Source organism: Protopterus annectens, chromosome 2.part1 (assembly GCF_019279795.1).
Source record: "Protopterus annectens isolate FY-2018-M chromosome 2.part1, PAN1.0, whole genome shotgun sequence".
Classification (NCBI taxonomy): domain Eukaryota; kingdom Metazoa; phylum Chordata; order Ceratodontiformes; family Protopteridae; genus Protopterus; species Protopterus annectens.
In genome coordinates this window covers 1,801,001,232-1,801,019,347 of record NC_056729.1, presented here as the reverse complement: position 1 = coordinate 1,801,019,347, position 18,116 = coordinate 1,801,001,232, and the positions used below count along the sequence as shown (strand labels likewise).

Here is an 18,116-nt window from a genome sequence, read left to right as displayed (position 1 = left end):
TGGGTACACTGATTAAAATAAAGATACTCTGAAACCAAATTAACGAGGGAAACTAATTTCAACACAGAAAAAAAAATTGTTCTGTTGCACAGGACTTCACTGGGCTAATTATTTGGCTAGTACAGTAATTGTACTAACCAAATAATTACCCTGAAGCTTCCCATTAAAATCAATGGTAATTTTAATCTGGAAGTAAAAGATCATACTATTCATCAGCATGACTTCTCACTTGTACCCTGCAAACAAAGTAATAGCAATATACCCTCGAATTGCCTGACATTGGAGGCTCTTAACAACTAATCTCATTGCTTTCCTGGAAATCTCTGTTCATTTGACTACAGACTTCTGGGTGAAAGAGATGCTGTGATCTCCAGGGATGAGTTTCTTGTGCAGGTATGTGTTCTTTCGTTACTGGCAGGAAGACAGAAAGAATGTGTGCAGTGGTAACAGCAGACACTGTTTACAGCACAATGTACTACTTATTTTATTTTTCCTGCAGTCAGCATGGAGGCACATTGCAGCAAAATGAAATACATTACTGCGGTCAAAACTACACCACTTTTGGTGATCATGCATTGTAGATAATCACAAACAGTGGCTAACTGTTGGAAAGGGCAGTTTTTAGCTACAAGAAAAGTGCAGTCATCATCATAATAAGGGGTGGGGGGTTGGGGACAGCATATAGTCTGAGAGCTACAAAATCAAAGACATTACAGTTATAACTGAATTTCATGACAACCTAACATCAGAGGGGGGCAGAAAGAAGGTTATCTTTGGGACGACAGGCAGATAGATCATTTGTGAAAACAGAACACATTTACATGACTTAGCTAACCAAAGGATAGTATACATGTGTATGAACAAGCTTTATTACTGACACCATATTCCCTTTCACTATCTTCACAATCACAAATAAGAAATGTGCACATAAATTGGCTATTTTGTTTTGGGGTGCAAGTAGTATACAAAAGCAAAAGGAAATTATATGACTCATGCAAAACAATCACTGATATGGCTAATATGGGGAGAGAATGGGGTATGTATGCAATTCCACAAGCAACAGATTGAAATAAAACTACTGTGGTCACTGCTTCAATTATTTTCCTCAAGATTAAACATCAGAGATATATTCAGAAGGTGGGTTTTTTTGGGGGTAGAGGTGAGAAGAAATGCTGGATATGAGATTACAAGGCCATCAAATAATCAACGTCAAATAAAAATTATACAGCTTGTTGGGCATAATATGTCCGTGCATGCTGTGTGACCAGCAAGTTGAAATAATTTACACAAATATGTCCATCATTTTCTAGGGGCAGATGATTTATAAAAGAAAAGGGACTTCTGAATGATTCTTAATACATTTTTCTGTGGGGTCAATATATCTCAAAGAGAAATGTGGCCCTTTTATGTGACAGCTTCAAAGTAAAAGGTGGAACACCCGCTCATAAGGCAATATTTCTGTTACTGAGACTACATTTACAGACAAAGGCAGTATGTTGGCACCACTTCTGACTAACCACTGATAGAGAACATAAGGACAAGCTCTTAGCTAGGTTCAATGGTGTGGTTTGCGTTACATTTTCCAATGCTATACACATAATTTGTGACGCTGAAGACCTGATTCTTGAGGCAAGAAATGCTCCAAAAAGTTAAGCAGCTAAAGAAATCTGAAACTTTTACTATGTCCACCTAAATCTTTGCTGAGACTGCTGAGACTAACACATGCTTAAATTGCATCTGTCATCTCGTCACAGTGCACTTCAGTCCCAAACATTTGCTGTCCCGGATTTTGGGCACAATGAAGTTTATTTTCATCTCAAGTTGCCAAGAAGTCCTGACAGGGTATTTGCTACAAGTGCACGGAGGGGAGGGCAGGGCAGGGCAGGGCATGGTTGGTAGCCTGAATAACAATGGGTGTGTGAGCACTTCAGTACCTTAGGGCAGATCCCAGTGAATACAATGCGCATCACTGTCCCTTCATGTCACTCTATATTCCGTCTTTGTCTCACTCTGACTCAGTACAGACCCCCCGGAGAGTAACAGAAGCAGCAGTTCTCCCACCATCACTCAATTCCTGCTGCTCAGGATGACTTGAGGTTTCCAGGGATTGAATGATTGATGGGGAGTGACATCACCATGTACCTTGGTAGAAGAGTTAATTGGAAACAATGTAATCTCACACGGGAAATGGGCAAATAGGGGTTTAGATGCACTGTTTCAAATCACCCTCACCAGCATATTACTTAGGTTTTGGTACTTCGTTTCAATAGTTTTCACACATAACGTAAATCTACTTCAGTTTGAAAAGACTGTGCTCTTGTAAAGCATATTCAAACAAAATATAAGTGTGATCTCGGAGTTGGCATATTTAAGTAGCGGGGGTGTGGGGGGGTGCAGGGGGGCTTGCCCCCCCTGATTACACCCTTTACTTTTTCTTTTTTGTAAATATTCATTTTTAATATATTCGAGCATTTAATTGTCCGATCACTAAAGTTCGATCTTTAGTGATTCGCACAATTAAGCATTTGAATATATAAAATAGACCCTATATATATATATATATATATATATATATATATATATATATATATAGCTGGTACTATATCCAGTTTGTAAACTGAGGCTACGTGACAACTGCTTGCATGAATGGATGAAACTAATGTCCAGAATATATGTGCACTGTCCATTAGTTCTAAGTAAAAAAAAATGTAATATTTTTTTTTTTATTTCACAGCTAAGGCAAACACTTCTGTTACTGCATATGGGGGCTTTCTAGATTTTATCTACTGACAGCAGCATTGCAGTGGCATGTAAATCAGGACTACTTTGTAGGTAGAATGACATTGCTTAATGTACTTTGTACCCAGACATCTCATTAGAGTTCCTTGGATTTGTTACTATAATTTGTCTTAGGGAGAAGTGCAGCTGTGTAAGTAAACCTACCATAACAACAGATATTCTAATGATCACTGCTGCAGTAGCCTAAGCTATATGGGTTACATCCTGCTAAGAATGTAACAGCTGGCCAGTTTCCACAGCTTCAGGGTACCTTCCATGCACCCAAATCATTAGCTTGATCTTTGGGAGCTGTGATCATAATGGTGAACACCTGACATATGCCATTTTATATACCGCTAACAACCAGCATTTCAGAGTTTTTTGTTGTCATGGTACAGCACTATACTTCATTTCTACCTGGGAGCTATCCTGTCTCTGCTCTCAAGACCAGGTGAAATGAAAGCCCAGACTGCATGTGTAACAACTCCTGACTAGTCTAGATGAAAACATTTTTTTTCATTAGCCAAGGCAATATTTCTTTTACCGTAATTCAGATAATGGCCTATATGCTGTTATGCAAATCAGGATGGGGAAGCAGTGAAGTCCTCAGGGACAGACTGGCATCCCTGGGTTGCGTACCCAAGTACCTTATCAGAATTCCTTTTTTTTCCTTGTGACTACTAAATCCAGTGTTTCAGAGGCCTTTTGTTGTCACAGTCTGGCACTACAGCTGGCTTTCAACTGTGCGCTGTTTGACCTCTGTTCAAAGGTTTGGGTAAAACTAATATCCAGAATATATGCATAATAAGTTTTAATTACATCAAAAATAAAATTCTTACATATTTCACCAGAAAATTACTTTTCATGTGTGAAATGTCACGGCTAAATTGCAATGTTTTCATTCAGTTTTGGTGGCTGTCTCAGATTCAACAATGAAGTGTAGTGAAATTTCTACAGGGGCAGACAAGGAGTTAGAGTTGAATTTTACGGATGGTCACCCTGCTAGTATTTAAACTTTCATAATGAAATCTGAATATGAAATGAGATGTGTTGCCAGTCATATATAGGTATCACAGGCTTTGTACTGCCACAATGCGATATTTTGCAGTACACCTGGTTTCCTTTGCTTTTATTCAGCTGATGTTTTGCTTAATACATAAAACAAAAAATGGACTATAATACTTCTCCAATGAGTTGTCATTACTTCTGTAGTAAAAATCATCTATATATTTTTTCAGATCAAAACATTGTCTCATATGCATCTTGCTGTAACTAATATGCCAAAGTTTTAAGCAATTGATACATGGGGTCAAACTGTCACAGTGCTGCAATGAAACCCCTAAGGGCAGATGTAAATTGTATTTATTTTTTGTAGTTGATCATGCTACTGTTACCGAAAAGAGAGAGAAAAAAAAGAGGACTGAATTATCTACAAAAGTATGTAAAGTTATGTACATGAACTTACAATTACAGTAGATCTTGTAAAATATCACTGCACAGTAGCTTAAGCTATTTGGGTTATAGCCTACCAAACATATGACCCAACCAGCTAGCATTTCAAAGCTCAAGGGTGGCCTTCCATACAGTAACTGCCAGGTCCCTCCATATAAAAGGCAGACAGACTACCAAAAGCTTCAGAGCTTTCTTGTCTCAAGAAGGGAAGCTATAGCCCCTAAAAGAAAAAAAAGGCTACGAAAAGTAAAACAAGAATACCTTGGCAATACAAAAACAACCAAAGAAGGGGGTGGCAAATGCAAAAGTGATCTATTGCAACATCTACTGTTATGGCAGGATTATACACACGTGCACTATATTCATCATGATATCACTGTTGCGTTAGCCTAAGTTATTTAGGCAGATTACCATATCTTAGAAATTAAGAAGAAAGGAGGAAAAGAGAAAACTAAAAATCCAGGTGCCTCTGAGGAATCGTTCTAGCAAAGCCCATTTCTGGACCTACAAAATGAATCCAGATTGTAGTGCTTTGTAAAGGTACGTAGAGAGGACCAATTTGCTACTTTCAGAATACTTCGAGTCTACCCTTTTCCAGGAGATGCACCACACGAGACAACCATCTGGAAACTCCTTGATTTGACAGAGGTTGTCCTTTCCTCTTACCATCATAGGAGACAAAGAGCAAGACAGCTTTCATGAAAAACTGGAGTTTTATCTGTGTAGCATCTCAGCTGCCTGTGGACATGCAGAGTGTGAAGAAAAACTATGAGATCACTTTAGTTATAAAAAGTTCTCAAAGAAACTCTGTCTTTGTGGAACATAACCTTGTTAGGTTGTTACTTTATTACTCTGACAATCTCCTAGCAGAAGTCAAAGCAATGAGTAAAACAGTCTCCCATGTTAAGAACCTCAAATCTGCCTGATATGCCAATTCAAATGAAAGCTTTTCAAGTGCAAAGTTAAGATCAGAAACAGTAGCCACCTGTTTTTCTTGGTGGACGGATATGCAAACCTCCTGTCAAAAACTGCTTAACCTGAACATAGAAAGGGATCCAAGGGCAGACAAGTAGAAATGGCTAACAAATGAACCTTGACAGAGGAATAAAATAAGGTCAGAGGACATGGAGGTGTGATAACTGAGCGCATAATTTTTGGGAGTCTAAAGAGTTTGCAGATTTGAAAAAATATCTTGAAAGAGTACTCTGTCAGAAATACTGGGGGAGCTGATAGCTGTAACTAAGGAAATAATTCTTTTGAGATGGGACACAGGATCTGAATTGCCTAAACATCTAAAGCCTTATTAAGTTTAATTCTGGTGACTGCCAAAAACACAATCACTAGAAAATGGAAATCAAAATTTAAACCAACTGTATCCGAAGTAGTGAATATTGTGAAAGAGATAAAAACTGGAAGTGAGATCTCTAGAAAAGGGAAGGAGCAAATTACACATGTGTGTGTAAATGGAAAAAAATGTTTCTTTTTTTTTTTTTTTTTATTATTAATGCATGTGCACCTATATCCTAAGTGATATTTTAATTTTAATAAAGACGTTAAAAAAAGAAAGGCCATAGGTCATTAACTCTCACAAATAATCCAGAACCAGAGGTGGTTGGGCCTGAAGGGGGTCATAATTCTTTCCTAGTAAACGTTTTAGCTTCCTTTAATACCTGCTGCATTCCTTCAGAAAAAAAGTGCCTAAAAGTAAAGCATTCTATCATTCAGGAAGTCAATTAAAACTTTTCAGTTTGGGGCATATCAAGCAACCCTTTGTCTTGTGTCAGTAAATCCAGTCTGTGGGGAAGCCTGTTGTAACTGCCCTTGGTCAGAATGAAAAGAAGGGAATGGGGTCATCACCAAAATCGGCGGATATCAATGGAAAAAGAAGAAAAGTATAAAGTAACATTCCCATCTAAAGGAATGAGAAAGCATCTGTCTTCCAGGCCTCACTGCAAAGAATCTTGGAGCAGAACTTGTTTAGCTGTCTGTTCTGACAGGAGGCAAACAGAATTACCACAGCTGGATCAATTCCTGAAAGATCAAGGCGAAGTTTCCATTCATGTATTTCTGTCCTGGTCCTGCTTAGCTTATCTGCTACAATGTTTTGCTCTGACGGAATGTATACAGCCTGATGAGTCAAATGAACCGAGTTGCTTTTACATTATAGTCTCCACCAATACGCTTATAAGGCAATTGAAATACGTTAGGCTGACAAAATGGATTATTTTCAGTTTCAATTACGTGCGAGCATACAAACTCTATTCCCAGTGGCAGAATGCAGCCAACATGCACAGTTTGTCTTTATTGGTGTCTCAATGACTCCACTATCATCTGCTCTGCTGACTCTGCTTCAGGCTTACTTATACTAACTCAAAATGCCTTTTCCTCCACAGAATCCTGGATGCATAAAAACCACCTCGCCCCTAAACCCTAACAAATCTAAAATCATTATTTTCACCCCCAAGAAAACAACCCCCTTAAACAAGACTGACTTCACCATCTTCTCTCTTAACTAATCATTAATAGTAGTAGTCTCGCACACAAAACTCCTCTGAGTCACTATCGACAAAAACATGAAATTTGATCTTCACATAAAACAAAACATTGACAAAACACACTGTAAAATTTGGTACACTTTATAGGCACAATCACTTCCTTCGCCCATCCGCAAGAAAAACCTTAGCCTCTACATACAAACTACCCTCTCTTCTCTATGGTACCCCTCTACTTACTAACATCCAAAGCTCCTCTAAACTTAACCTCGAGACATGCTACAATAAAATCACCAAATTCGCAACCAACTTCAAACACTCCACCCATCTCTGCCTTAAAAATCACTGAACTGGCTAGAACTACCTAACTACCTCTATCTACAGCTAACCGCAGCGCACAAAATACTCTTCAAACCCCAAGACTGTCCTTAGCTCAACATTCCACTATTACCCCCCCAAATAGGCCCCTTAGATCAGAGGACCCAAAAAACGTTTACAAGTTCACAAACTCAACCACCCACCTGGCCAGATTCTCTACTCTTACTCTATAGCCAAAACCTGGAATACTTTGACTCTAACCATCAGGACAACTCCAAACCCCTCCCTCTTCAAACGTTCCCTTCTTACCCACCTCTCTTCATGCTGGAAATGTACTTGAATCTAGCCCCCCCCCCCTGAAATACATGACTTGTATTTCATTGACATCATTGCCTTCTTGTGTTTTTGTTTTGTTGTAATTGTACAACTGTATATAGATATCATAGTCAATATTAGTCCTGTATATAGCTACTAAACACCGATTGCATAGGCTCACTATTGCTCAATGATGTCCCTGCTCCAGGTACATCTCAACACTTGTATTTACTATTTCTTTGTTATTGAGTGTATGAAATTGTACCACTGAACATAGAGACCATAGTCACAATTAGCCATGTATTTAGTCACCTAAACCTGATTGTATAGGCTCACTATTCCTCAATGATGTTCCTGCTCCAGGGTTCATCTCAACACTTGTATACATTATTTTCTTGTTATTGAGTTGTATTTCATTGCAATTTCATTGTAATCTCATCTTGTACTGTTGGATTCTTTTTTTCAATTAACTGTATTTTCTTTGCAATTGTATTGTATCTACATCTTGCACTGTAGAGCTTTTCTCACCGGACTTCCACGGAAAATGGGTTCTGCTGACCCAGTGGACTTTCCCAGTAAATAAAAACCAAATAAATAAACTACACAACAGATCAAAAAATCATACACATTTCATCAAGTAAGGCAATGTCTATGTTACTATACATAGGGTGGCTACTAAACTGCATGCACAGACCAAGGCAGTGTGCAATCAAAACTTAGGTGCAGTAAAATCCTTGCAGGTTAAAATTGATTTCTAGAATGTGTTTTGTACTAAAACAATTGCCTGTTTATTATGAACTGCCTTATTGGAACTGGCATAGTGCATCATATAAGCAGCCAGCAAATCAGCTTTTCACAGAAGTTTTGTTGCCATGGTCTGGCATAGGCTCCTCAATGAGTGGATATTTGATCTCTGATTGAAAAGCCAAGCAGATTTAATGAGCACCATAAATCTGCACTGTGCATCGAGTTCTCATTACACTAAGTGTGGAAAAATATTTCACCAAGAATGACACTGTTACTGTATATGAAATGAGACCCAAGCTGCAAGTACTAACAGAAGAAATAAGTTGCTAAGTAAATCAGGACTGAGATGCAGTAAAATCCTTGGGGGGGGGGTGTATGAATGGCATTCTTAACAGTGTTTTGTACCAAAGTTTCTCAGTAGAACAGACTTTTTTTATTATGAACTGCTTTAAGGAAACAGATATATCTACTGAGGTTAGTCTCACTAGTACAACAGCCTTTTTACAGGAGAGACACAAGGTGGTATTCATACTGAAAACAGGAAATGTGGCTAGGGCACCAGAGACATTCCTCTACTCTTTTTTTGAGATCTTTTACATCCATGTAAGCTACTTCTAGCTCAAGCAGAGGGAGCCGTTGTTTAAGAAGTCATTTGAAATAGATGCTATAAAATCCTTGCGGGTATGAATGCTTATGAAAATAAAATTACAGCATATAAAGTAAGGCCTACACTTCACATACTGAAAAAGGCAGTGTGCTGTTGTGGAAAGCAAGGCACAGATGCCGCAAAACACTGTGGGAAGAATGGCATTTTTGAGTTCTGTACCAAATTACCTTATTAGAATATTTTTTTTAACAATAAACTGCCTTAGAAGGGACTTTTTGCCTTTTTTATACAGTTAGGAAAACCAATGCTTTAGAGGGCTTTTTGTTCCTCTCATAGAGGCCATCATTATACCAAAGTTCACCCGACAGGATAAATGACTTCTGGTCAAAAAGTCATGTGAAACTAATACCCAGAAAATATGTGCACTATGTCCACATTATAAGTTCCACAAAAGTCATTACTTTACTGGTCAAGACAATATTTCAGCTACTGTGTTCTTCAAATGAAGTGTGCTGCTTGTAGTGCAGTTTTGACAAGCAATGAAACTCACAGGGGCAGAATGTCAATCTTAAGTACATCTCCTCAAGTATCTTATCAGAATTCTTCAATTTATTTTTACTTTGAAATGTTTCAGAACTGACATATGGCCTCTAATACACAAGGTAGTAAATCTAGAATTTCAGAAGGCTATTGTTCTCACACTACATCATTATATGTGGTTTCCATCTGGAGGATCTTTAACCTCTTCTCCAAAAGCAATCATAAAAACTAATGTACAGAACAGAAGTGCATTTAGTACTCATTGCAAAATAAGTCATTTTTTATTTCACTAAACAAGGAATACTTCTATTACTGCATGCAGAATGACATATACTCCAAAAGACAGGCAGTATGCTGTCCTGTAAAATCAGAATGAAGAAATAATGATTTTTTAATATTCAGCAGCTTAATTTACTTAAATTTTATAACCACTACATATTCTATGCAATCCTTATGCACTGAGCACTATTTTACACCTTGGTGGATAAACCATAACTAAACACTACTATCAAAAACCAACAGCAACTTTCAACATTTTTCCACTTTAAACATCTGCACCAGCTCAGCCAAGTACCAAGGTTTACAATAAAATTTCAAACATTCTTGAAGATTTTAGCATTCAGTTTCAACTGCTACTGATGCATTATGATTTTTCAGGTTCTTGCTACGAATGTGGTCCTATAAGATATGAATTTGTTTTATCTAGTAAGTAGTCAAGCTAAAGGTTCATTTTCCCTTACAGTTATTCTCCTTACCCTATTCTCTCTCATCCCAAAGCCTCCATTTTCTCCAAAGCAATCTTATTATTTGAAGTTTTAAATATTCTCATTTCAAATTCTTTAACACTGTTAATCAGTTTAATCAATTTGTCCATCCACTGTTCTAACAAGGTTACTCATTTTTTTTTACAACCTTTTTTGCCACTAAAAAATATTAAATTTATTCGTGTCTTAACATATACAATTTCCTCTATAACATCACACCAACCTAAATAAATGCTAACTGCTGGTCTTGTCTTAATGCTTTTTTATGTAAACATTGTAGGTTTAATTTAAATGTCCTTAACTTAGGGCAATTCCAATAATGTTTCCTGTCTCCATTTTGATTCCAATTACATCTCCAACAATTCAAGTGTAGCCCTGGAAACATTTTATTTAAGTTATCCAGTGTGTATAAATATTTATACATACATTTTAAAGCAAATATCCTGAATATTTAGGACTTGGTTGCTAAACTATGGGGCTTTACACATTTCTGTCCACTGTTCTGATATTGCTTCCCTATTAGATTTTGCCAAAAGAAAAGTTATGTACTCACCATAATGATGCATCTGTGGTGTTCATTTTTATTCTCCTTCACCTGATGAGTCTCTAATCAGACTTCTGATCCGACTCTCTCTCTTTTAACAGAATTACAGATCCAGCTCTCAAGCTCCTCCCTTTGCCATAATGCTCCACTCTCCTGGTTTTCTTCAGATCAAGTTTGCTGTCCCAACAGTGACACGTACCTGACCCTCTACTACAAAAGGATACAAAAGAACACCATACAGAAAAGGCTGGAGCCCAAAGCAGGGAATAGGTGGGTTGCCAAAAGGAAATCACTTAGGCCTCACTAGGATAGAGAGAAGCGGGTTACAGATTGGGGAGTTGATGAAGAATGCAAATGGACAACACAGTGCTTCGGTATCGAGAGTCCTCCCGCTCTGAACAGCTCAGAGCTGGATGACTCAGGAGAACAGTTGGAGTTGAAAAACAAGTGATTTTTGGATCTGACAAGGGCATCTTGGAAGATGTCAGATCAGAGGGTTCCCAAAATCATTGGTCAGACTGGAGAAGCAGAAGTGATGTGACGTTGAGATGCGGGCAGGCTCATGAGTCCAATGGGAGACAGAGCCGGAACAAGCCCCATTTGAATCTGATCCATGAGAAACTTCATTATCATCCTATCCACTGCTGCTTCTGACAAGCTCCTAAGAACATAGCATGAAAGTTCTTTAAGGTGTCTCCTGTAGGAACTGAGAACAGAGCTGAGGACATCTGAGATCTGGAGTGAAAAGGGGAGGATCAGATCCAAGGAGACCTGACATTTGATGTAGTCAGATATGAAGAAGGCATCAGATCCAAAGGTTTTTGACATTTTAGCCAGAGGCTCAGAGATCTCAGCCGACCTGGGGGTCCATTTCCTGGACTCCTTTTCTTTAGGCACCGAGACAGACTTTCCTTTGTGTGTTTTACCAGAAAGGGTTTGAGCCCCAGCTGAAAAAGAAATAGCAGAAGGAAGCAAACCTTTCAGTACAAGCTTTTATCTCCTGTCACTTAAGGCCCAGGAAAAGAACCCCGAATAAGCAGAACAATCCATGCCCAAATGGGCACTCAAGCAATACACACACTCCTTGTGGGCATCCGAGTTAGGGATTTTATGCCCACAGGAGATGCTAAACTACTTCTATAAACAACAGGTGAAGAAAAGGAAACTTTTTTTTTTTTATTTAAAGTAACTGTACAAAGAAAGAAAATACCAGCAATAATCATCTTCTTTTGGCTTTTCCCATTATGGGTCGCCACAGCGGATCATGTTTCCATTTCTTCCTGTCCTTTGCATCTTGCTCTGTCACACTAACCACCTGCATATCCTCTTTCACCACATCCATAAACGTTATTTTAGGCCTTCTTATTTTCCTCTTACCTGGCAGCTCCACTGTTAGCATCCTTTTCCCAATATACCCAGTATCCGTCCTCAGCACATGTCCAAACCAATGCAATCTTGTCTCTCTGGCTTTGTCTCCAAACAGTCTAACCTGAGCTGACCCTCTTATACTGATTCCTAATCCCGTCCATCCTCATCACACCCAATGCAAATCTTAACATCTTTAACTCTGCTACCTCCAGCTCTGACTCCTGCCTTTTTGTCAATGCCACTGTCTCCAACCCATACAACATATCTGGTCTCACTACCCTCTTGTAAGCCTTTCCTTTCACTCTTATTGGTACACGTCTGTCAAAAATCATTCCTGATACTCTTCTCCACCTCGCCTGTACTCTCTTCTTCACTTCTCTTCCACACCCACAATTACTCTGAACTGTTGATCCTAAGTATTTAAATTCATCCACCTTTGCTAATTCTACTCCCCACATCCTCACCATTTCTCTAGCCTCCCTCTCATTCACACACATATATTCTCTCTTAGTCCTGTTGGCCTTCATTCCTCTCAACCTCTCCAGGGTCTCCTCAACCTGCTCCCTACTCTCACTATAGGTCACAATGTCATCAGCAAACAGTCTGCGGGGACTCCTGTCTGATCTCATCTGTCAACCTGTCCATCACCATTGCAAATAAGAAAGGGCTCAGAGCAGTTTAAACTTGTGTGCTGCTTTATAGTATTCCTGTAAATTATGTAAAGATAAACCAGCTTCCCATTCTGGCAGGATCATACTTTGCAAACTGATTCAGGCACTTCTCCTTCTCATATAAATCTTATTAATGCCTTATGTATAGAAATCCAAAAACTTGATCTGGATTATACAAAATGACTAACGTATATCGGGGGAACTATAAAATCTTTGCAGCTTGAATCTTATGATCTGTATCTATTACAATCATCCCCTTCTGTTTATCAATTAAACATCAATTGTCTTATCTCAGTCCAGGTTTTTTTAGGAGATCCTTCAGATTTACTCCATATCCAATACCCCAGGTACTTTTCATTTCACGGTGACCTCACATATTCTGGTGCAACTGAACCAACTCACACATGAGGACATAATTCACACTTACAGCCTTAGTCTTACCCTCCTTTAATTTATATCTCAAAATTTCTAAATTTCTGTAAAGCCTTAATAACTTAACCATTTATGGAATACCTTTGTCTGGGTTTGCTAAATACACAATTATACCAACTGCAAGCAGGGTTAGTTTCTCTTCACTTTCATACCATTTTCTTCCTATAATTCTGTCTTGCCTTATTCTTTGCGCTAATGGCTCCAAGTCCAAGGCAAAAAGTAATAAGGAAACCCCTGTCTAGTGCCTCTATTATAACTTTCACAGTCACCACAGATGCCATATAAATCTGCTGCAATATAATAAAATCTGTGGAAAAACTTTATACATTTATATATATATATATATATATATATATATATATATATATATATATAAATAAATACACACACACACTACTTTCCATAATAACTGAAAATACCCAATTTGCCCAACCTTTCTGCTTCTTAATGCATCATGTGAGGTTTCAGGATGTTATCAAAAGTTTGCCTTCCTTTTACAAAACCACACTGATCTAGTCAAATAATTTTCGGTAGTAGTATTTCTGCTAAACATTTAGCCAAAATAGTGATAAACACCTTGAAGTCATGATTTAACAGTAACATTTGGTGACATGACCCTGAGTTATCTGGAGCTTTCATTTCTTTAACTATTAATAACTGCTTTCTTTAACATATAACTAAACATTTTATACCAAATTGGAATTACGATATCCCTACATGACTTCCACACTTCAACTGGAACTCCATCTGATCCTAGGACCCATCCCTTTTTTTTGCATTTTAATTGTTCTTCTACGTCTTCCTTCCTTATAGATTTTCTCACTTGTTCACAGATTTCCCCTCTATGTTTGATCTTTAACATTAGTCCATTCATTGGTCCTGAAATGCATACATTTTAGAAAAATATTTTCAAGATTATTACATATTTTCCATTTTATATCTTAATTTCCATGTTTCTCTCAACCTTCTGTTGCCTTGAGCTAGGTACCTTTGCACATGGGTGTATTCTCAAAGTACAGTTGCCAAGCAGTCATGTTTTCTCTCTACTAAATCATGTATACAATCTTTTAATTCCTCACTTTATGCATCATGTTTTTGTCTTCTGCTGAAGTTCTTTTACTCAATTTAAGTCTTTCCTATCTTATACTCTCATCCCATTTTCTAATGTCAAGATCAGTTATTTCCTTTTTAAACTTACTCTTCAGTTCATCCCATTTTTTCTAGCTCTTCCCTGCATTCATCTAATTCCTTTAGTAGTACTGTTAGCTGATCAATAATCGTTTTCGTTTATTAGGAATTAACTAATACGTTGAGAATTGTAAGTGTCTTGCTCCCTTACTATACTGAAAAGAACCGATTTGTACAGAAATGAATGAATGATCTGAAAGTAATCTTCAGTGCGTTTTCATTCCCCTATTGAAGTATTCATGCTCCAGTGTTATGTGAATCCTATCCAGTCTGGTCCATAGTCATATTTCCAAAGTAATAAGTAAAACTTCTTGAGGGACCCCAACATTCCCCAATACGTGAAGAGCCATTATTCTTATATATGTACACAGAAATTTGCTCTTCAGAGTGATATGCACTCTCCTTGGCTCCTCATTCAAATATCCCATTCTAGTTTTAATTCCAGTGCCCTGGCACCAACATAATCCCTTTATGAAACTCTAATATTTCACATATCTCCCTTAATTCTTCTTTTTTATTATAATATTTGGTGAAACATGCATATTGACGAATTCCCTCTGAGTGTTACAAATCTCCCATGCCTATCTTTTCTTTCGTCTTCTATTACTATCGGAGAACCTCTAGTGACTAAAGCTGTTATAATTTTTTTTGTCCATTCAGAGGATCAGCATAATAACCTTCTTTAAAATCCTTTTTTTATCAGGTCTTCATGCTTCTCCCTCTTTCTTCAAATGTTCTGAAGCAACACTACTATTTGCATTTTAAATTGACTTCTATATACTCTTACCTTATTTTTGCTGCCAGCGAGGCCATTAATATTACATAATACTATGATTAACACAATTTTAAACTTATTAACTGATTTTTTCTTTTAGACACCAACCCTATATGCCCTCTGGTATTTCTATTTTGGTTCATACTATAGTGATTACTAAAAACTCTAAGTCTTTTAATAATACGCATCTCTTCTGGCAGCTTTTCAAAATCAGCATGTATTCTCTCCACACTCACTCAACATGAACTACTGAACTATATACATATTTGTAACATCACTAATAAAAAAAACATTCAGTCCTTCTTCCTTCCCATTTTGCAATCAGTTTCCCTTTACTGCTGCTCAATTTTTGGAGGTACAGTGAAATCTTTGGGGGTAGAATGACACTTATGAAGCTGTTTTATCGCTACGTTTCTTTTCCAGAATTCCATCAATTGTATTACTGTGAACTCCTTTACAGAAACATACATATAGCCTCTTGTATATAATTAGAAAAAAGCAAGAGTTCCTTACATATAATTAGAAAACGCAAGGGTTTCAGAAGGCTTTTGTTGTAACAGCCTGGCATTATACTCAGCTTCCAGCTCAAAAGGCTGGTAAAACTAATACCCAGACTACGTATGCACTCAATTATCACACTGGAAGTAAAATCCTATGCATTTCTCCAGAAGAATTTCTGCTTTTCAGTTGCAGCATGATGTGGATAAAATGTCATGATATGAAGCTGAGGTGAAATTCCTCTTGACAGAGCAGCAGTCTTAGGTACATTTTGTAGTTGAACAGGCTGTTGTTACAACCTGAAAAACAGAAGTTGTGTACTTCCATAATTTTAGATCCATGTTGCCGGATTTTCATCCGCTTCAAATTTATGGGTTGTCAGATCCAACGGGATCTGACCTCTATGCAGATCTTGAAGTCTATTGGAATCAGAGCTTTGAGTCCTCCCCTGCCCATAATTCCCGAGGTTTTACTTAAAACCATCGAGTTTGCCCCTATTAGTCTGAAAAAACTTCCAAGATAAAGGATATAACCTTGGTGATATCAACTGGTTGATAAAACAATTACAACTTAGTGTGACTGTGCACAGACACAGAGAGCAACATCCACTTAATCATTTTTTTTTTTTTTTTTTTTTAATCCACTCAATCATCTTGAAGCCATGGGTGACCATTTTTAAGGGGGAAGGAAGGGTGAGAATTTGAAATGGATGAAAAACAGACAGCATGGATCCAATGTTATGGTAAGTGCATAACTTTCATATCCAAAGTTGTCTATTTTCATCCATTAAAACTTAGGGAACAGAATCCCAAGCTGTTAATCCAAGTGGTATCAAGGAATAACATTCCTAAGTAAGGTGAAGCCAAAAGATGAGTGTGATCTGGATTGACTGTCTAACTTATAGTGAGAAATAAAGGTGTGTACCACTGACCATGTGGCCATGGCACAGATATCATCAATGGTTAATCATCTATTGAATGCTGTCAAACTAACAATGTATTCTCTCCACTCTCATTCAAAACAAACTACTGACATATATATATATATATATATATATATATACATATATATGCAAATACACACACACACATATATATGTAGATACAATTTGTAACATCAACTATAAAAAACATTTGATCCTTCTCCCTTCCCATTTTGCAAGCAGTTTTGTTTTACTGTCGCTCAGTCATTGGAGATGCAGTACGGTAAGTACATAAGCTTCAAGAATGGTGCAGAGGTCGGATCCCATTGGATCTGACAACACACTGATTTGAAGCAGACAAAAATCTGGGTAAAACTGGTTAGACTTGTAAGGGCTCTTGAGCCAATATCCTAGTAATCTCCTATGAACTTATGAAGCAGAGACTGCTCTGGTTGAATGTGCTTTTGGTTTATGTGATAAAGGTACATTTTTCTTAAGATACATAGAGGAAACACAATCAGAGAAACATCTGGATGAAGTTACTTTGGAAACTGACTTTCCCAGCTTTGATTTGGAAAAAGAAATGAACAATTTGCTCATCCTTTCTAAAATCTTTTGTCTTGTGGATATAGAATCTGAGTTGTCTATGAACATCTAATGTGTAATAAGTATTCTCTTTTACTGGAGTACTTTAGAAAGAAAACAAGAAGGTTTGCGGATTGGTTTAAATAAGCTTTGGATGTCACCTTAGGAATAAAGGATGCATTAGTTCTGAGGGGAAACTCTATCCCTGTGAAAAACTAGAAAATGGGGCTTCAAGGAGAGAGCTTGTAGTTATGTAATCCATTTGGCTGATGTTACTGCTACCAGGAAAATTGTTTGCCATGTGAGGAATATTAAATCTTCAGTGGAAGCAAGTTCAAAAGGAGATTGGGTTAAAGCTTGTAACACAAAGTAATGTCCCATGGACGTGCTGGGTCCCGAATGAGGTGTCTCTGCAGAAAGGTACCTTTGAGGAAGGCTTTTGAGATGTTTAGAGACGCTATCAGCATGTCATTTCGTCAAACATGAAAACTGGAAAATGCAGCCAATTGTACCTTAAGAGTTATGAAGCTGGAGCCTCTGTCAAAGAGATCAGACAAATATTTAAGTATGGAAGGAACTGGTGCTGAAAATGGGGTCCAGACATTTGGAGTAGGCCCAAATTGAAACTCTTTTCCATTTACTGTGGTAAATTTTCCTTGTTGATGGTTTCTGTGAGACTGAAAGAATGTTGGGGGAAGCCTGGCATCTCTGGCTATAGTTAAAATTGGAGGAAACAAATGGTTAATTTCATGGACTTCTGATCCAGAGGAAGCAATTAGGATGGATGAGTTAATGGGTCTGGCTACTGATCCAATATCCATAAAGGATGTACTAGGAGAGGCAATAGGTAAGGAAACTATGTCTGTTGGAAATAAAGGGGGGCAACGAGGATTACTCTGGCCTTGCACTGTCTTGCTTTCTGTATGAATTTGTTAATCATTAGTAAAGGGGGAAACGCATACAGGAGACCTGAGGGCCATATATAGACCAGAGCACCCCTCAGTGACTCTCCCTGTGGAAGGATCAGGGCAAAATACCTGCTGCATTTGTTGTTCATATAGTAGGCAAATAGGTCACAGCAAGGTTGGCCCCAGATACTGAAAATTGTACGCGTCACTGT

At 37.8% G+C, this 18,116-nt stretch overlaps 1 protein-coding gene across 7 annotated transcripts in view; it reads right to left on the bottom strand.

The window, feature by feature from the left end:
• The window catches only part of USP48 (ubiquitin specific peptidase 48), a 3,461,715-nt gene that overhangs the window by 553,040 nt on the left and 2,890,559 nt on the right, over positions 1–18,116 (bottom strand). The gene's annotated exons all lie outside the window — the stretch shown is intronic.